General features: G+C 49.2%; 1 protein-coding gene across 3 annotated transcripts in view; it reads left to right on the forward strand.

Annotated features, from left to right (window-relative positions):
* Window positions 1-20,918, forward strand: part of MSI2 (musashi RNA binding protein 2) — a 429,839-nt gene that overhangs the window by 398,962 nt on the left and 9,959 nt on the right. The window contains exon 12 of one of the 3 annotated variants that reach the window (XR_004033315.1): window positions 1,721-1,770. The exons of the other annotated variants lie outside the window; for them this stretch is intronic. The gene's annotated coding sequence lies outside the window, so the exon portion shown is untranslated. The remainder of the gene's footprint in view (window positions 1-1,720; window positions 1,771-20,918) is intronic. 3 annotated transcript variants of the gene reach the window in all.

A 20,918-nucleotide genomic window follows, 5' to 3' on the forward strand; every position in this document is an offset into this window, starting at 1 on the left:
GTAGCCATTTCCATCGGGAGCAAAGTCTCTCCCAGCCCATTCTAGGTCAGCCATACTCATCGCTGCACTGTTAGTGAACTGTATTCAGGAGTGTGCTCCCAGACCACCTGCCCACACCAGCCTGGGTTAGCGCAAGGAGTAAATCCTCAACTCCGAGGTGCCCGCCCCACCCCACAGGGTGCGGGGTCAGCCTAGAAGCTACAGGGCAACCCTGCAGTGCTGCCGGGCAGGGTGTGTCAGGGGCTTGAGATGTGCCCCCAGGCAATGACTAGACTGTATCCACCATAGTGGGAGCACTGCCTAGGCAGGAAGACACTTGCCTGTATGTAGCCAGGCTACCCTAGTTCCTCAGCCCCACTTTGGACCTGGAACAGGGTTACAGGTTTGGGAAAGGAAGCGCTCTGCCTTTCTTTCTTTTAACGCATTCTGCCAGTAAGGGGACTGTCACCTCACTCCCTCTAGAAAATGATGGGGAAGCCAAGCCTGATGGGATGGCCAATTATTTACCTGTGGGTGGCCTCTCAGTAGCAAAAGCTCTTTGCTCTGAATTTCGAGAACCACACAGACTCACTTGGGTGTGTGCGTCAGTCCAGGCCACAGCGGGCTCACTGGATGTTGATGGCCTAGTTTCACCTTCCCCAGCTCCTGAAGCCCTAACTCACCCCAGCTCCTCCCCAGGATGCTCCTGCAGCCTCAACTACTGCAGGTCAGCACGAACTCAACTGCATTCCCTTATAGGGAGACACAGGGAGACATTCAGGGAGAGTCTGTTGAGTACCTACCTTGAACCTGGTACCGTGCTAAACCTGGCAGGCAACTCCAAACACTAGAAAACGTGGCCTCTGCTCCCCAGGGGCTCTCAGGCTTCATTTAGGGATCAGACATCATCCTATGAGGGCCCTTTTTTTGTCTTTGATTTTTGTCTAGCCCCAACGTTTGGGTTTTGTTTTGTTTTTTTCCTTCCATTATGACTTATAGGGGGAGCTTCCTGAGGGGAGAAGCACTTGCTGAGGGCCGTGGGGTGGGAGGCAGCTTCGTTTTTGCTCAGGGTGGCAACTTGGATCCGTCAGGGCTATGGTGTCAGGGTAGGAGGTCCGGGGGGGCCTTGAGGTCTGTGCCCACCTCAGCCAACTCCTCTGGGCCAGCCTGCCCACCTGTTCCTAATTCCCCTAGGACCTGAGGTGAGCAGGGCTCAGGGGACCCCACCAGGTGAGGTCCCTGCCAACTCCTAGATAACTTCACTATCAGTGGTCACTTTTCTTTTCCCTTCACCTGGTAGTTTGAAATGTCATCTTTTCTTGTGCTCAGTCGAGAGTTTGTTTGTTTATTTTGATCGTATTCATTCAGTTCCAGTGGCCCCATCATGTCCCACCCAAACCTAAATTCAGTTTGACAGAAGCCTCCCCCGACAGGTGAGGGAAGTGGTTTGGATATTCAGGGTATTTTAGTTTGGGGTGACATTATGGGTGGGTCCGTGTATCAATCTTAGAGCTTCTGAGCCCCTGGTACCACCCCGTCCCGCCTCTCCCCACCCACCCGGCCCCAGCCAGGACCCCTTACTGTACTTTATACTTGCCAGCTTTATTCCAATCTAGTAACATGAGCTCCTGATGGTGGTGGTGAGTGTGAGCAGTCATATTTCTGTTGTCTTTTCTCTTGCTTGGTTGGGGCTGCGGTGAGAGTGTCTCTGAGGCATACTTTCCCGCCTCTCTTACGCTAGGATCTGCACACCTCCTCTCAAACACTCTTCTGAGCACGCTCAGCGGGAAGGTTTGTCCACACCTATTAATCCTCTCTCAGTGTCCAGCTTCCTGTTAGTACCAGCTGGTTTGCATGTTTTTGCTTGTTCAGATGAAACAGTTCAAGAAACAAACTCATATCCAACTCTCAAGAAATGTCTTTTTTTGTACACTTTTGTTTTTGATTTTTTTTTTATTAGTTACAACTCCAAAACACCTGTTGTCCAGTAAAACATTTCACACCTCCCCTGCCTGTTCTTAGATTGTATGTATCTGTGGGACTGAACTAAATGCATGCACTGTAGTAGATGTCCTGGTAGCCGTAGCTGTAGCTGTAGTACATGCATTGTTGAGTTGATATTACAGGGTCTTTGACGGCTCGGCACAGCACGGCCGTCTGAAGGATAGTGCGGGGACCAGGAAGAGAAGGGGCTCCATATTTTCAATGTTTCCAAGGGGCTTGGATCCATGTTCTCACCATCAGCCACCACCACCTCCCCTCACACTCCCCGCTCCCCCAGTCCAGAACTGGGTCACCACCCTCAGCTCTAGCCTTCCCCACTGAGGTCTCTGTTGATATCGTCCAATTATAGTGCAAAAATGGAGCCAGGATTGGAAGGAGTCTTAAAGGTCTTCCTTGTTCTTGTCTTTCTCATACTATTCTTGAACAGAGCAGATCTTTTTTTATTTCTTAAGGCCTACCAGCAAGTCTCCTCCAAACCCCTCTACTCCTTGAGTCCTTTGGCAGGTCACAGCCAGCCCTTCAGGGATGCAGGTCTATCTGGCAGTCCTCTCTATATGGATTACTTCTTGGGGTGGAGGGGAAATGAGACATGGTAAGGAAGGGATTGAAATCTTGAGATCCTTGGTCTGCAGACAGGGAATACACTTGGCCCTGGTGAATCATTGCCATTTGTTCTTAGGGTTGGTGAAGGTCAAGTAGGGTGAGAGTGGTGACATTCTTAGCATGGGGGTGACTGGCACAGTTTCATGGAGACAGAAAGGGAGGTCGGCTTGGAACATCCAAGAGGAACCACCCCTAGTTTCCTCCAGTTCCCCAGGAAGGCTCCCTAGAGGGGAAAGGAGCAGTCCTGCAGCCTGTGCCCTTAGAACAGGAGCACGTGCAGCCCGTCATCTTTGGACATACCATCTTCCCTACATTTGTGGTGACAAGCCATAAGGGAGTGCCAGAGGTCTCTCAGAGCTTCTGGAGGTGTCCCTACTCTTTATGTGTTGATGCTGAGTGAGTAGTGCCTGCCTCTTGGAACCTGCTCTTTAAGTCAGGGTGTGGTGGCTCTGCCCAATGCTGCAAGAGCATTGATGGAACACAGGTGGGATGTGAACCTTCAGGGTGCAAGTTATCTACTGTGGGAGACAGAAGCCCAGGAAAACGTCAGAGTCCATAAAGTCCCCTGAGAGCATGCGTAGAGGTAGAGCAAAATGGTAGCGCTGTGGAAAGAATCTACCATGCTGTGGAAATTGGTGGCAGAATCAGAATGAACAAGGATTGAATGTGAATAGGGCCAGTCTGCCACCAAACAGGTTAAGGGCACCAAGGCCCAGGAAGATAAATCTGGAAGGAGCTGTTCTTCTAGCCTGGCCCGCATGGGGGTGCGGGTGGGGGAGGTACACAGGGAGATGGCTGGAACTGTCAGGCTTCAGGACTGCTGAAGCTGCAAATTGGCCCGAGGCTGGGGAGTAAGAGAAGAGGGTAGGGACAGAAGGCAGAGACAGCAGAAAATCCCCTCCCACTGGCCTAAATCCCAGGTCTGGTTCTGCTAGGAGAATGGCTTTGCTGCCCTGTGGCTGGAAATTCTAAGAGCTCCAGTTCCAGTTGGTAAAATGAGCAAAAGTAAAATGCAAGTCAGGGGATGGAATAAATAGTTGAACTTGAACCAGAAAAGAAAATGCTTTGGGGAGGAGAATAGATCTCAAGAAGTAGGCATGCCCATCCCAATCCCCTTTCAAGATGTTTTCTGTGTCCCCGCTGCTAGCCTCTGCCTTATATATGTTAGGGGCTGGGGGACATGAAAGATAGTGTCCCACATACACTCTTCCACTTGCTGGAGGGATCCTGGAGCTATCTGGGTCAGTTGCACCATAAGCTTTCGGGTTCCCAGGTATTGCTTTCAACATGTATTTATTAAGGATTTGTTTTGTACCAAGCACCAAGGAATATAAAGGCAGATGGCACTTCTAGCCTTCAGTGGTCTGAGACTCTAGTCCTGTCCTCTGAAAGTCCGTGTTTCCCACAATGCACTGTTTCTGGCCTGAGAATGACCACTGTCAGCTTCATTTGAAAAAGGAAAATGGATCAACGTGTGCCTTCATTTCTGAAGATGGCTTTCCTGTACTTCCATGAGCAAGATCTGATGGGGGGTGGAGCGGGGGATGCAGTGCCTCCATCTCTGCTTCCTCACCCAGCCTCCTGTGCTAGCAGCAAGCATCCTCTGGGGGCTGTGGGCCCAAGATGGTCCATTTGTGGGTAAGGTCATGGGGACACCCTTGTGCTAAGATAAAGCCACATCTGTGGCCATAGAATAGAGCCAGTAGTGGCCCAGAGGGAGAACAAATCTCTGACCCACTAGGGCCAGCCACCACAACCAGCCAGACTTACCAAAGGATCTTACCTGAACACACATCTCTCAGTCCACTGCCGTGTGTTCTGGGGATGGACACCTCATTTCCCAGTTTGTCATTAAAATGTTCATTTCTGGGAGAGCCAGGACTTTCACCATAAAGAGTCCAGCATTGGATTTCAGTAACCCCAGTGAATTTATAATAATGCTCACAGCTGCCCGCTGCTGACCTCAGCTTCATTCATTTTCCAAGGGCTTTCAGACCAAACCTGTTGAGGATAAAATACATCAGCTCTAATCAATAATTTTGTAATAGAAATACTGTGCACTTGATAAATCAACTCTAGTGCAATTAGTGACTAGCCTTGAAGCCCAGATCTAAGTATAAGTTAATCCTAAAGTGAATGGAGTGGGGGAATGTTAATGGTCTTTCAAATCAGTGGAATCATTTTCAGTGGTTGACACATCTCTGCCTGCCCCCCTGAGCTGGTTGGTCGTTGCTCTTGTATCGGCTCAGGAGCTCAGGCCCAGCTGTCTGGAGCAGGGGTGGAAGGTGTGGTGGTGTCCTTCATGGCTCCATAAGGGCGTGTAGAGCACAACAGAGACGGGTCTAGAGACCCGCTTCTTGCACCCTGGGCTGGGTGGGGGCACTGCAGGGTCTAGGAAGCCCCTAAAGCTGATCAACCTGCAGGTTGATGAGAACCATCCAAGGAGCATGTGCCCGGGTGTATCATTCGTGGTTGCTTGTGTTTTGCAGAGGTTTTTTTTAATTTGGTTGGTTGGTTTGTTATTGTTGTTTTGAGACAGACTCTCACATGTTGCCCAGGCTGGAGTGAAGTGCAGTCTTGAACTCCTGAGCTCAAGTGAACCTCTTTCCTCAGCCTCCCAAGTAGCTGGAAATGTAGGTTCATACTACCGTGCCCGGCTTTGGGTTTTTTGTGTGTTTTTTGTTTTTTCTTTTTTTGTTTGTTTGTTTTTGGTAGAGACAGGGTCTCACTATATTGCTCAAGCTGGTCTCAAACTCCTGGCCTGAAATGATCCTCCCACCTTGACCTCCCAAAACACTGGAATTACAGGTGTGAGCCACTGTGCCTGGCCTCTGCAGAGTTTTGACTTTCAGATATACACCGTGATGTATATTACCGTAGCCACCCTGGGAGACAGTCAGGAAGGCAGAAGTTTGTGGCCTGGTTTACAAGCATGTTTTTGTTTTGTTTTTGTGAGAAAGCTGGGCTACAGAACGGCTATGTGACTTATTTAAAATCACACACCTGGTTACCTGGAGAGCAAGGCTTTGGTCAAAGGTGAAGAACCCTGGACTTGAACCCAGGTCTTTGGCCTCCTTAAGTAGCCCTCTGGAGAAGCCGTGTTTTTTATGAAGGACACACCTGCCCCCCAGGACACTGGGCACAAGCAGGACTAAAGACCATGTAGGAACAAAAAAATAATAAAATAAAATAAAATAAAAGACCGTGTAGGGACAGCCCAAGTAGCCTCAGCTTCTAGCTCTATATAGGCCAAGTGCTCAGTCTCTGGCCTAAAACCTCATAGTCTGATCTTTCAGATGTAGATTTCAGAACTGGACCTACAGGACACCTGCCATGGAGTTGAATGTGGCAGATATTTATTAAGTATATAACAATAGTAATTATTGTTATATGTGGTAGGTAGTGTCCTAAGCCTGATTCAAGGGTGCTTTTGACTGTATCAGAAACCTCCCAACTCTGATTAAACACTATAGGTTAATGTTACAGGGAATTAAATATTATGGGGGATTTATTGGCTGACATCCTGGAAGCTCCATAGAAGAGTGGGCTTCGTGCCTGGATTGTTCAGAGATCTTTTTTCTGCAATTCTCTTAGCTTCGCCCTCCTTCTCATTTCAATACTGTCTTTATATTGGTTTTCCTCATGGTGGAAAAATGATTGCAGCAGTTTCTGGCATCATACTATCCTGTCCAGAAGAGGAGAATCGGATGGTCCAGAATTCTAGGAAAAGTCCAGAGCTTTGTGCTGCTTGGGTAAGGCTTGGGTTACAAAACCAGTCACTGAGGGTGGGATCCATCCCCCTCTAGATGGAATGGCTCTTTACACAGTGGTGTAAGGATGGGTTCCCAAAGGAAAACCTGCATGCTGATAAGAGGGGAAAAGGAAGAATGATGCCAGAGAGACAACCAGTGGATGCCCACCACAGCCCCGGAAGTTCCTGGGAGTTCCTGGATAAATACTAAGCAGTCTCCATGCCGTTGAAGATCTCCCAACCTAGTGTGGAAACTAATGGGTAATTACAACAGGATGCCATAAGCCCGGTAACAGAAGCCTATCCAATGAACGGAAGCAGCACAGAGGAGGAAGTGATCAGCTTTGTCTGGGAAGTCAGGGAATGTTTCACAGGGGATTGAATGTTTCCACTTTAAAGGACAAATAGCTCCCCAAGGGGTCAGGGGAACATCATGGGCAAAGCCACCAGACCCCAGGACAATGGAGTGAGGTGGAGGCCCTGCTTTATTCTGGCTGGAGAATAAAATGCAACAGGGGAGTAACTGTAGGTAAAGCCAGAGAGCTGGGCAGAATCAGAGCAGGGGACCCTTGGTACTATGCTAAGGAGACTGGATTTACATGGGCAGGGCCTGTGAGATCATGGGAGGCCTGAAACTAGGAATTGACATCAGATTTATATGTTAGACAAGCTTTGACAACATCGTCCAGGATGGATTCAAGACGCAGGACTGAGGTGGGAGGACAAGTTGCGGATAATTCGTATACATTGTAAACACTCCATAGATGTTAATATGTAGCTGCTCAAGAAGCAGTAGGCCTTTTGCTGTTATCCATAAGATGATTAACTCTGGACTCAACATCATGCTAGGGGCTGGGGTGGGATGCAGAATAAGTCCATGGTATGGTCCTTATCTTTAGCCGACTTCCAGTCTTCTGGGGAGGACAAAAGTACACAACCGATGTGAGAGCTAGCCTTTAATAAGGATAGATTCCTACATGGTCAGAGAGTACCCAGCAGGCAGGACGCTTAGTGGAGGAGGCAAGACATGACACAGGCCTTGGAGAATTTGGAGTGGGAAGCTGTCTGCTAGGCAGGGAATATGGGCTTGAAGAGATAGACACATTCAAGGTTCTGGGAGATCTTGAAAGCCATGTTGATATAGTCATAGGAGAGGGAGGTTCGTACCCTTCATGCAAGTGGAGCTCAGTAAGGACAGAACCATCTAAAGAAGATAAGCCTGGCGGTAGCTCCACAAAGAACAGCCTGACCCCTAATCCTGGGCCTGGGGCTGGGCTTGTGACCTGGAGCAAGGGGTGTGGAGTGAGAGGCATTGAGAAAGCAGACACAGGGGGGCATTCCATGGCAAATCTCTGCCTTAGTTCCCTTAACTTTCCTTTGCTTCTGCCAACAAGTTGTTATTTATTCCCTGCTTGGGGCTATTGTTTCCCACTCCCTTGCCCTTGAGGTGGCCACTGTCCCCTTTCTTTCTGCCACTCCATTTCCCTCTGTCCTTGTCTTTGCCCCCTCTGTCAAAATTTGGCTCAAAGTGCCAGGAAGCCATACCTGGTTCACCCTACCTGGGGCACCCCCTCCTTTGCTCCATGTCCTCAGTCCTCTTCCTCATTGGTGAGCTCTCCTGAATGAAAGGTGAGATTATGGGTCCTTGGAAGATATTTTGCATGTATCTGTGGGTGGCACCTGCTTTCCCCAACAATGCAAACCATCAGGCCTCCCGGAGGCAAAGTCAGCCTAGTCCTCATTCTTCCTATGGATGAGTAATTACTATGCAATCAGAAAACACAGAAAATAAAGGGGCCCTTTGTTCCTGGTTGCTTATTAATATTAATTTTTTTAAAAAGGTCTCCCTTCCCAGCGTGGGATCCTACAGAACAGGAAGCAGACAAATAATGCTTTTGAACAGCTGTGATGGGCTGTTGAAATCAGATCTGTCACGGGATGAGAACACCACGATGGCAGCCACTCCCTGGTATAGGCTAAGAGGGTTCGAGGAAAGGTATCTTGTAAGTGGTCAATAGAATACTAGAGACACATCCTAGTCAATTTGAATACAATAATGATAATAGATGTTAATAGTAATAGCTCACATGTATTATGAGTGAGCCAAGTACCATGTCAAGCCCACCTGCCTTATCCCATTTAATTCTCATAACCCTATGAAGTGAGCACTGTCATTCTCATTCCCATTTTAAAGATTTAAAAACTGTAGTTTGGAAAGGATAGTAGCTTATCTGAAGTGGCAGAGACAGGATTTGAGCCTAAGCATGTCGTCATTCTGTCCTCTAAGCCACTGTCAGCGGACGCTCCATCGTACCAGCCCTGCGATGGCTGAGCCAGGCTCTGCAACCTTAAAACAGACAATCAAGAAAAAACCACAGCTGCTCTTAACTAAATTCTCCATTATCCTTGGGGGAGGAGATAACCCCAAATCATTTACGAGTGGCCTCAGGAGGCAGTATAAGTAGTTTTTGCACCTGCTCCTGCTGTTGCAGACACTGCCTGGCTTTGGCTGACAGGTTTCTGGTCCCTGAATGCACTCAGACCAATGTCAGACAAAGGAGGCCGCGAGGAGGCGTGGTCGTGTAAGAGGAAGCCAGCCTGAAGAGAATTATTGGAAGGGAACCTTTAGCTGAAACAAGGCTGAGGGAAGTTAGCCAATGCCCAGAAGAAACTAGGCGATGGAGCACGGGCGGGCTTCTCTGGGAAGACAGACGTCCTCTGTAGGGATGAGTCAACATTTTTTCCTGTGGGCTGCGAGGATCGTATCTGGAAGGTCGCTGGGAAGCCCCGCCCGGCCTTAGAGCTGGGAGGGGATTGGCTGCCCAGTTGCTGGGGCTTTGCTCTGAGCCAGTGGTAGGGGGAGGGGCGGGGCCAAGGCGGGAGCAGCGGGCTTCTTGGCCAATCATCCTGCAGGGAGGCTGGGCACCCGGTACCATGGCAACCGCGAGCCGGGCCTCATTTGTTTTGTAGATGAGTAATTACTACACAATTAGAGAAAGCTAAAAATAAAGGGGCCCTTTGTTCCTGCTTACTTATTAATATTAATAAAATGGTCTGCCCAGGTCTGTGGTAAACATTTGATGCCTGGGTGCCTGTGGCAGAGGCTAGTATAGCCGGGAAAGCCACGCCAGCCCCGCTTGCCCCTCTTTCGGGAAGTTATTTCTGACTGTATCCTGGAGAGGGTGGGCTTCTGACCTTGGGGAGAAGAGGAGAGGCTCAGTATGACAGACATAGGATCCAGGATGCCCTGGAGTCGGGGTCTGTCACTGACTCAGGTGGAAAGGTGGCGGCAGCGTCACCATCCTTCAGAGAAAAGACAGACACACAGCAGCAAAGCAGACACTATGGACCAGTGTCAGAGGAAACCCTTAGTCCAGTTTTGCTGTGTCCTTCTCTGTTTTCTGGCTTTTGATTGATCAGCTCCAGGTGTGTCAAATAGTCTCTAAGTCTTCAATGGAGGTAGCCCCCAAGACTCCAGTGACTCCCCTCCCATCTGGCTTAAAGGGCACATTCGGTTCAGGCTTGGAAATGATCTGCTGGAAGTTTACATTGTGTTCAGGGTTGTCCCTGTGGCTCCCCATGCCCTGGCCTTCGAAGTTAAAGCAGCTGAGAGGCTTGCTTTCTATTCCTTCTCCCTCCTAGGGGGAGAGGTTGCCTTGTTGATTACTCCAGTAAGGACGATTAACAGCTTAAAAAAAAAAAAAAATAGAGGCAGCATAAGAGCATAGAAGGCAGAGTGGGGAATCAGAAGACTTGGTTCCAGGCCTGCTTCCACCTCTACTAAATGAGGAATTCAGACTGAAGGGTCCTTGGGGGCCATTTCAGCTCTACAGCTCTGTTTTGCTGCTGTTTCCAAAGCTCGAAATCCCTTTTCCTTGGAGATAGGAACAGGGACAGTGACAGTGCCTTAAGATCTGAGAGAACAGGCCGGGCACGGTGACTCACGCCTGTAATCCCAGCACTTTGGGAGGCCGAGGCGGCCTATCACCTGAGGCCAGGAGTTTGAGACCAGCCTGGCCAACATGGTAAAACCCCATCTCTACTAAAAATACAAAGATCAGCCAGGTGTGGTGGTGTGTGCCTGCAGTCTCAGCTACTTGGGAGACTGAGGCAGGAGAATTACTTGAACCCTGGAGGCCCAGGTTGCAGTGAGCTGAGATTGCGCCACTGCACTCCAGCCTGGATGACATAGCAAGACTCCCTTTCAAAAAAGGGAAATAAGAAAAAAGAAAAAAGATCTGAGAGAAGCGAGTGGAGAGAAAGCCAAGAGGTTCCAGGTGATAGGAAACTTGGTGGGAATTTGAAAACAGCCATGAATTGTTTAATGCATGAAGGCAATGGGAGGGACAGAAGCGGTTCCAGAACTGTGTATCATTTTACACATCTGTCCTCAGACTTCCATCCTTGGGTGTGGTTGATTAAATCTCTTAGGGTTTGATTCTGTGTGGATGGTATTCATGAATAATGGTGGACCTGTTAATAGCTGCTGTCAATGAGCAAATCAACCCAGAGATTGTGGCCAGTGCAGTGGCTCTTGAACTTTGCTGCCGTTCCTAACAGGAACTTTGATCCTGTTAGGATCACCTGGGGAGTTTTTAAACTGTGCAGTGGCCAGGCTGCATCACAGACCCATCAAACCAGAATCTAGCAGGGTGAGCCTCAGGCAGGCCCAGTGTGTAACACTGGGCTCAAGTATCATCATGTTCTTGCTGGATGTAAAGCTCCATAACATCTCTGTGGCTGTCACTGGTACCCCAGCCTCCTCTACCTGGGAGGTGGGGAGGTGGGGCTGGGATCTCTAGCCTGCTGCTGTGGAGCCCACGGCTCTCCTGCCTCCATTGGTCTTCCCAGCAGGGTCAGGAAGGCCACCCTCCAGGGTGGACCAAGGGGTTTTTGTCCTCATAGAGAGACCTTCCTGTCTCTCTTGAGGACAGGCCAGTCCTGGCTGAGATTAAGGGCATGTACCAGTAGAACTAGCAGCCTGCAGCAACTGTAAACAGAGAAGCGGCCACCCTCCTTCACTGACCAATGGAGGCCTTTTGGTAAGGTCGGGGTTTGTTTGTTATTAAAGACCTAATTAGAAACATGAGAGGGAGCTGAATGGCTCTGTGCTTGGCTAATTAGTGACATGTATGCGCCTGCTTTGAACTTCAAGGACACAGAACTATTAGTGCTTACATCAAAAATGGATTAAACTCCTGTGCTTTTATAATCATTGAAGAGGAGCTGCTCAAGTGGAAAGTCTTTTGTGTGGATCCTCAAGGGGCTGCCCCTGGGATACCTTCCCCATCCCACCCTGCCCCCTGCCTGCTAGAGCCCCAGCAGTGAGTTTTCTATTAGATATGATTGGGCAGTAAATACCGTTCAGCCCTAGGGCGCGCCAGCTCCCCAAAGGACTTGGCTGTCAGCAGAATGGAGTGGTCTTTTAGGACTGAGATCAGCTCTCTGGGTGGCCCCCTGGGTCCAGGCACTTTCCTGGGGTGGGGGAGGGGAGTTCTAGTGAGGGCCCAGGGTTGACCAGGGCTTACTTTCCCTCTGGCAGTGCCCTCTCTGCTTCCACGCTGACCCCACCAGTACTGCAAGTCTGCTTATTCTTTGGGCTGTGGCATAGCGGAGGGTGGCCTAGTCCTCAGCAGAGAGGCAGTCCTGTATCTCTTGTGGCAGTCAGATCCGGACCTCAGGGAACCCCCACCCTGATGGGAGAGATGTTTCCACTGCCAGGGAGCTCCCAGTTTGGAAAGGGCAACCGGGTCCAAGCCCTCAGGAGCTTCTACTCCAAGGTTGGAGAATCTATTCTGTATCCTTGAATTTGCAATTTCTCTGGGGCAAAGAAAGATCCAAGTAAACAGAGGAAACCTTGTCAAAGTATGATTCCAGAAGGGACAACTGAGCAGCGTAATTTAAAAAGCATGTGCCTTCAAGTTAGAGCCAGATTTGGTCCTGTCCGAGACACTGTGTGGCATTGGACACATTTCCTAGCTGCTCAAACCCGTGGTCTCCTTATCTGTAACAGGGGTTACACAGCTGCTCTCACAGGATGTTTGGAGCATGAAAAAAGATGGTGTGAAACACCTACCAACATGCCTGGCAACACAGTAGGGGCTCATAAGTATGAGTTCGCTTTCCAGCCTCACACCTGCAGAAGCTACAGCTTCTAGAACTTTGTGCTTCTTGCCTCATTGGTTTTCACCTCCAGGCCCTGTTTTGTCCCTACTAGTATCAGGCCTAACGGGCAGAGTGACATCTCATTCTTACATAGCTTTTCATCATGATTGAGAAGACTACATTAGGCTGCCTCATAAGTCTGTGGTCCTAGCCTTGGATTTCCTAGTGTTTTCTTTTAGCAGCAGTCTGTCATGCAGAAACTGGGCCTGCAGTGAGTGCAGTCACTTATAAGACACAAGCAAGGATCTGAGCCTCCTGGCAGGTGGCAGGCAGGGAGGTGGCTTTCAGGTTGGAAATGGGTGCCTGAGCACATCACAGAGCAGCAACATGAGAGGGTGGCTGGCGACACGTGGGGAAAAGCCAAACTGACTTCTTTTTTGAAAAAAGAGACGAATGTGCTTCAAGGACAGAGGCAGTCAATGGATCAAAGCAAAGCAAGGGACATTTTCAGGACTGAACTAGGAGAAACTTGGAGCTACCAAACTGTAAGAGACAATAGGGAGTTGTCTCTGGGCAGCAAGCTCCCTGTCTATTTCCTGTGGAGTCTCAGACCTGGGAGGGCTGGATGAGGAAGCAAAGGCTCTGGTATCACCCAACAGGGGCTACCTCTCTGCCTTTTCTCTGCTGAGTGGTGATGGTGGCATCTTGCCTCCCCAGGGCTGCGTGCCCAGCTGCTGGCTGGTTCAGTGCAGCATGGCATGGGTGCTGCAGGTTCCGGGGAGCCTCCTTGTCTGTTATCCCTTGCAAATTCTAACCTGTGTGGGCCTGGAGTCTGAAGCCAATTAATTTAAGGAAGAGGCAGCAGGATGTTCGTGTTAAGACACCGCCTGCTTCAGCCAAACCATAAACATTTGTCTCCCAGGTTGGTTTTCCCTCCTCTTCTGAAGCGCTTTAGAGACTCAGGGTAAGGTGTTGTTGAAGCATCCATTCACGGTGGAGAGGGATCAGGAACACCATCCTGCATTTGAGACTTGAAGCCTGGTCTGGTGAAGCCTGACAGATAGTTCACACAAGCAGGACAAGCCCTGTGCCAATGCCAGGCAGGAGTGATATCCGGTCACTGCACAGGGCCCCAGTGACTGCCTCATGGCCTTTCTCTTCCCGGGGCCCTCCGCACTTGCCTCCTGCAAACAAGCCCAGTCCCTCAGGGCCCTTGGGGGTTGAGAGAGATGAGAACTGACCTCGGCTCCAGAAAGTTATTTCCTTGGCCTCATGACAAAAGCCTGGTTTCTCTGGCCACAAGGCCACAGCCCGTTCAAGGCTGCTCCATCCCCAGAATTTACACCATGAGCAGACAGCAGTCAACTGCTAACCACCATCCTCCCTCACCCACCTTCCCAACCCACCAGTCCAGAACCCACCCAGCCTGGCCTTGGGGCTTGAGATACACTTACAGACTCAAATCAGGGCTGATAATAAAAACATACCAGGAGGGCCGGGCACAGTGGCTCAGGCCTGTCATCCCAGCACTTTGAGAGGCTGAGGCAGGTGGATCACCTGAGGTCAGGAGTTCGAGACCAACCTGGCCAACATGGTGAAACCTTGTCTCTACTAAAAATACAAAAATTAGCCAGATTTGGTGCCGCACACCTGTAATCTCAGGTACTCAGAAGGCTGAGGCAGGAAAACCACTTGAACCCAGGAGGCAGAGGTTGCAGTGAGTCGAGATTACACCGCTGCACTGTCGAGATTATATCTCAACAGAAAATGCACGGTCCTAGCCACAAAGCCTTTCTCACATAGGTCAGTTCTGGGTGTTTGGAACTTTTTCCTTACACCGATCCGAATGGTAGTGTGCTTCCCCAGCTTTACCACTCACATGTTATATGAGAGTTTTAGAACTGGCTAATAATGATATTATCTCCTGAGGGTTTTGGGGGGAGTGTGACTTGACGAGAAGCCAAGATCTTTCTACAAAATAGTTCACAAGTGTTAAGTGCTAATGTCCATCAGTTCCCTACTTGAGACAGGCCAACATTAACCAGTAGACACTATCAGCACCAACCTCAGTGGTCTGAATCAGGTTAAGTTTGGAGAACGAGCAGAAACTACAACTTATCATAAGACTGGCGCCATTGTCACTGACATTTGGAATGTCTGTGTGATGCTGGCTGCCCTGTCAGCCCAGTGCATGCACAGACACTCACCATGTGTCCCGTGCAGTGCATAAGAGGAGCCAGGGGACTCCAGATACATCAAGACTAGCATGATGTTGACACCAGGCTGAGTTTGTACCTCTCAGTAATATGTCTGTTTGTATATGCAGACAGTGAAAAAGAAATCCCATCACGTTGCTCTCTTAATCCTCCCCCAGTTTTAAAGTATTTTCTCCCTTCCCTTCTGAAATAGCCTGAATTTCAGCAGAGCTTTAAAAACTGCATTGTGTATAAAATTGATTGTCCCTGCATCTGGGTCCCTGAACTGATTTGATTTTAATTTAGCGTGTCATACAATTTTCCCAGGTTGGACATCATTGCCGATCTTCTCTACCAGTCTCTCCTACCTCCAGGCTAAGCTCTAGAAGGAAAGCTTGAGCCAAGGGTTGCTGGGACATAGCTGGCGGGGCAGACTCCTGAAGTGTAATCCTACCTTGCTCTGCTCGAGACATGCCAATTCATAACGGAGTGTTCTCCTTCCATTATCGGAAATAGATTTTGTCTTTTCATGCTGACCTTTCCCATTTGACCATCTGCAATTATTTACAGTGGGCACTGCTTTCAGAGGACACATGAAGGAAACTGCAGAATGGGGTCCCCAATTCTGTTCCCCAGGAAGGCCTTTGGCTGCCCAGTTGCCGAAATTCAGAGCCCTCCAGTAAAGAGTGGCTGGCTGTTCAGAGGGACTGATGCAGGCCCTCACTGTTGACAGCCAACTGGCATTGTGGACCCAGTGTCCACTGAGGAATGGCAGAAGGTTGCTCTTACTCTTTGGAGCGTATGCCCTCTGACTAGGAACATACAGTCCCCTGAGAGCCCTGAGAGTTCCCCACCTGCCTGGAGGAGTTTCTTGCTAATAGGGGAGACAGAATCCTACGACTATGGAGTTTTAAATCAAGGCAGATATAAGCATGATATAGACGAGATGAAGGTAGAGGTGTGTGTTGGAGAGTATGATAACTTTATTTAGTTTCTTTAAATTTCTCTGAAACAAAAACTCCTAAAATTCAGTGTGATGGATTAACACAGCCTCTGCCCTCATAGACTATCACACAGGCTTATGACCTCTCCTGCTCTCAATCCTCCGTCCTGTCGGGACTAGGGGTTGGGAATGGAGGCCGTGACACCAGTCAGCCCAAATCCCTTCTGAATTGGACTTGGCAAGGGTGGGCCCTCCATTGCATTTGCCTCCCCAAGCCACACGCACAGGCTGGGCAGGGAAGAGTCTCTCTCCCGGAAATGTACCGGGGGCCACTGCGATCTTCTGCCTGAAATGAAACCTGGCAGCAGCCGATAATTCACAAAGCAGATGACTGAAATTGTCTTGAGGGCTAGCCCTGGCCTTTGCGGAAATGTGAGACCCACCAAACCAGGAGCTGGGTCTAGGGCTGGAACTTGGTGGGTCCCTGGCTTGTTCCAAATATGTGAACTGAGCTCATCTGGAAAAGATTTTTGTAAATATTTGCTTTCTCTGGATCGGCAATAATCCAATTTTCAGGCCTTAGAGCTAGAGGTGCCCCCCTCATTGTCCTGGCTCTAGCTTTTTGCCTCAGGTCCAGTGACATCACTTAGGGACAACACAGAAATTATTGGACTAGACTTCCATACCTTTTCTACACCCACAGTGAGGCTGTTCTGACTACCACCACTTCCCTACCGTCCACGCCTAATTCCACTCTCAGCCCAGCCCCTTCTCACCACAGTTGGGCAGAGCCACATGCTGGCCAGACAGCAGGCATCTCTCCTGTCTCGCTTTAGAACCCTAAGGGAAAGGTGCCCAGTAGCTTTGGGGCCAACCCTTGCAGGTGAGAGTCTAAGCCTGCAGCATCCGTCTCTGTTAAGATCTCTAGGATAAGATTCTTGGGCTTTCCTAGGTCAGCCATCAGAGTATTTTATTGATGGTCAGGAATTTTCTCCTTTAATCCAATGTGAAATGCCACCAACTTTCATTCAAGTGCATCTCCTCTTGCTGTCCTTGGTGAGATTCGGTGTCCTTGCTTTTGTGGCCCCCATTCCCAGGAGTCCTTTCTTCAGGCCCAAGATGATTAAATGCACCAAATGGACAAATTGGGTATTTTGTCAATCACCTCCTGATTCATATGGCAAGTGAATTGCATTTTCCTATATCAGATTTTCCTAAATCTGCATGTGGTACTTGCCTTATTGGGCTCTGCGTACATAACTATTTCAGAAATAGGGTGTATTTGTTTTAAATGTGACAAGTTACAGAGCTCTGTCTCTTTTTCATTCTTGAAGCAGTCCCCTGAGTCAGATTGAATAAGGAAAGCATCACTCACTTGCTACAGATGAGGACTTGGGCTTGTGAGTGGCTTCTTAGCCCAAGGCACCTGACTGTAAGAGCAGAGCTGGGGTCACAGTCAGGTCTTCTGCCTCTTCAGTCCAGTGCTCCCTTTCTCTACATGATTGCTGCCTCTCTGTGGGTGCCACCTTGACTGGGAAAGCCCAGAGGATATTGGAGAGTGAGGATGAGGGGCAAAGAGAAACTTGCCATGGATGCTGCTAATGAAATGAACCTGATCACCACAATGAGCCCCCAAACTGCCATCCTAGAGCAAGACTTGTCCCAAGCCACTTAACGTTAGCTCATAGCTCCTGCTGCAAAAATGCCAAGATGTTTGCAAGACATTGTCCTCTTCTGGGACAGGAGTCATAATATCCAATTTATAAACCTCAGCACTGTTTATTTATTCAACAAAGTGTGCTCCCTGCCCCCGCCCCCTCACACGCACACCCTAGCTGAGCAGTAGACAAGGTGCCCTTGCCCACTAAGAGCCATGTCCCATCCTCTCTTCCTGAACTGATCCTGGTATATGGGACCAATTCTGGCCCCCCAGAATAAGTCTCCGTGCCTGGGGAAAGGCACCGTTCGCTTAGAAAGATCACCGAGAATTGACTGGAGAATGACTTCCACAGAAAGCACCCTCAGGTGAGAGATTTGGCTTCATGCCTTCCCCCACCTCCCAACCCCACTCCCCACCTCTCCTCTTAGAGGGAGACGGGGTTCTCAAATGACCCCCCTTCCTGTGTAGCCAGCCAGTGTTCAGTTTGTGGAGTTACGCTGACTTTGCAAAAGAAGAAAATTGCTTTGTCCCTAATGCCTTCCCACTGTCAGACAGCAGGAACAACTACTGACAAGTTTATGTGCCAAGTGGCAGTCCCCATTCTCTCCTAAGCAGCCAGAGCCGTTGCTTTTTATGAGTCTTCTCAAAGATGCATGGGTTTCCAGATGGCTTGTTCGGGGACTTTAACATGCTTTCTGGAGCCTGGGTCTTCTGCTCACAGAGACAGACAGAGAGAAGTGTCGACTGTGGAAAACAGAGGCTCCTCTCTTCCGTGCGCCCAGCCCTCAAGGGTGCGGGTTCCACTGCCCGGAAGCCTAGCTAGAGGCGGGACCAGCCAGAACTGGGTGCTTATTGCCTGCCGGCTGCGCCCTCTAGTGGGGACCCAGCAGCCCTGTCTTTCACCCCTGGCTGGGGGACATCTGCAAGGTGACTTTGAGCTGAGGCTCTGGCATCGTGATGAGCAAGTGCGTAATAAAACGGGACTTGGGATTTGAAAGCTGCATTCTAATACAGTGTCTTCTCCACGGTGATTTTAGTGTCATTTGATGGAGGAGGACTGAGCAAGGAGGGGTAATATAGACCTAAGATGAGCTGCTTATTGTGAAATTCCCTTCAGGCCAACTCAGAAACCACAGGCCTCCCCACACACAGGAACGGGAGCGGCTGCCAAGGATGGGCATAACACCAACAGCCCTTTTGTCTTCTATCTAAGCTGCAGAAGGGGGCATTTCTGGACAGCACCCTTCTGTGGGCATGCTACATCCTGTCTCTGAGGCTGCTTCTGCTGGCTAGATTAGTCTCTAGGTGGCTCTCCTGCTGGAAGAAACGGGAACCTAAACCTGCCTCTCCCCACCCGTTAGTTAGGTGGGCCTGCCCAACACCTTCCTGGGTTCACATCCGGCCAGACAAGAAAGAAGCCAAAAAACTTTCTTTCCATCTACCACTGCGCCTCCTCATGCCCACCCCATCCTATTAGCCTAAAATGGAACAGGCTAATTAGTTCATTTGTTTAGGGAGGGGTTTCAGCTGCCTGGACAAAACCAGGAGTCCACTGTCCAAGCTTCTTCTGTTTTCCTGAGCTCAGAAGAAAAAAGTGTGTTAGACTAAGATAATACCGCCTTTTGAATATCTCGGCTTGATATTTGCCTTCATGAGTGAGAGGGCCAAGTGTTATCTGCAAGTTGAATCTTCTATATTCAAAAATCTCCGTCCCTTTTGTCTGCCAGCGCATTTCCAGATCAGCCGTTCACTTGCTCTAAGCCTCTATAATTTATTTTTTTCTTTTTCTCTTTAACCTGTTCTTTCCATTGGCCAGTTTATTCATTTCTCAGCTACAGCTTCAGAGGGGCTCACCTTCGGGCTTCCCGCCCCAAGGGCATCTGGAGGCTTCAGTTCTGTTTTCTCTGCAGTGTCAGGAGCCAGGCCCAGCTTGATTTGGTCTCCCGTGTATCTTTGTGTCTCTGTCTCAGTCTCCTGCCAGTGTGCCTTGGGTGCCTCATCAATCTCTTCCCATCCCTGTGACAAGTGGGTGAAAAATCAATCCACTTCTGGCTCTTCCAGGCCCACCAGAACTGAGGGCCTCAAATCACAGGCCCCTGGGCAAGGGAGGGGCCAAAGCCAGGAGTGACCCCGCCTGCATCGATGTTCTTTGCCTCTGCCATTGAAGGCAACTGGTCATTGGGCAGAGGGGGAGAAGCCAAGGGAGGCAGAAGGGAGAAGTGATTGTTGCAAGGAGCGGCCCTCTGGAGCCGAAGATGTGAAAGTGTGACTCTCAGAATGTCTGGTTCTTTAAGACGGGTTAGCCGTAGCCCAAAGGTAGCCAGCCCAGACTCACCTTGAGGCTTAAAAATCAGTAAGAACTTCCTTTAACCATTAAAAAAATATTGTTTTCCATTTTGGAAAAGAAAAGTTTAAACTACTAAGGGGAAATAAAGGTGAGACAAAATTAACCTGGTTAACTGGTTGACAGGCTGCGGCCCTCATTAGGGTCAGAATGATGGGATTGGGGGGGCCGAGGCAGTGTCACCTTCCGCTGCCCCCTGATCTGCAACCCCACCACTCTCTGGATTTGTGAGTGTCAAGTCCACTCTCTCTGTAGCAAAGGTACATCCTGAGCTTGCTGTTCTCACTCTGGAGTTGACACTGCAGGATAACCAAGAGAAAGCAGGTGTTTTGGTCAGCTGTGGTTTAGCTATGAATTGGTTCAGTCGGTATGTTCTGCATTCATACTTCTTTGTCTTTTTTTTTTAAACAAAAGGAAAAAAAGTTTAAATCCCCCCTTTCCTTCTCCTGCAGGAGGTGAGTGTGTGGGTGTCCTGTAGAACCATTGGCTTCCACCCCAGCTCTGGCCCCAGCCTCCAGGTTTACCATTCCCCCCCATCCCTCCCTCCATCCCCTTCTCTCCACCCCAAAAGGAAACTCTCTGCCGCCATCATTACTGTTATGTCAAGATGCCCAAACTCTCCATAACATATCCCATCCTCCGACCACGTTCAGTATTGATGACTTTCATTCAGGGTTATGAATGGGAAGGGCGGGAAGGGAGGGAGTAGCCAGTGGGGAGGGGGGAGTGGTGGGGGTGGGATGGAGAATGGAGATCTTTTTTGTCTTTTTTTAAAAAACAAAACAAAACAAATTTGTCATTTAATGGATCCAAAAACAAAAAAGAAAAAGTGAAACACACACACAAAAAAAGATCAAAAATCCCCTCCGCAAAGATTTTTTTTTCCTGGACACAAATTGCTTTGTTTCCTGTCACGTTTTAATATCAATATTAACACAATGTGTAGTCTAAAACTAGTTCCTTTGTAGTTTGCATGGGATGTGAATGCTGTCTCAACGTGCCCAGATCTAGAAGACTGCATGAGCATCAATTCAGATGTGAAAAAAAAACTCTTTCTCTCTCTCTCTCTCTCTTCCATATATATCTCTATTTCTATTGTGATAATTTGGTGGGCAGTGAAGCACCTCCGGTTGGTTGCCGTAGTGTGTTGAATGACTGTTTTTTTATTCTCTATATTTTTGGAGCTCCAAGCTTCTTAGTAGTAGCCTGGGCTGAGTATTCTTGAGTCCCTGCTGATGTTTTCGCATGGCCTTGGTTGAGTGTTAGAAGTTGGGCCTCAGCTGTTTTTCTCAAGTGTTTGGCTTGTAATGACCGGTGCATGCCTGGCTTCTGGC

The sequence above is a fragment of the Nomascus leucogenys genome, chromosome 14, assembly GCF_006542625.1.
Source record: "Nomascus leucogenys isolate Asia chromosome 14, Asia_NLE_v1, whole genome shotgun sequence".
Classification (NCBI taxonomy): domain Eukaryota; kingdom Metazoa; phylum Chordata; class Mammalia; order Primates; family Hylobatidae; genus Nomascus; species Nomascus leucogenys.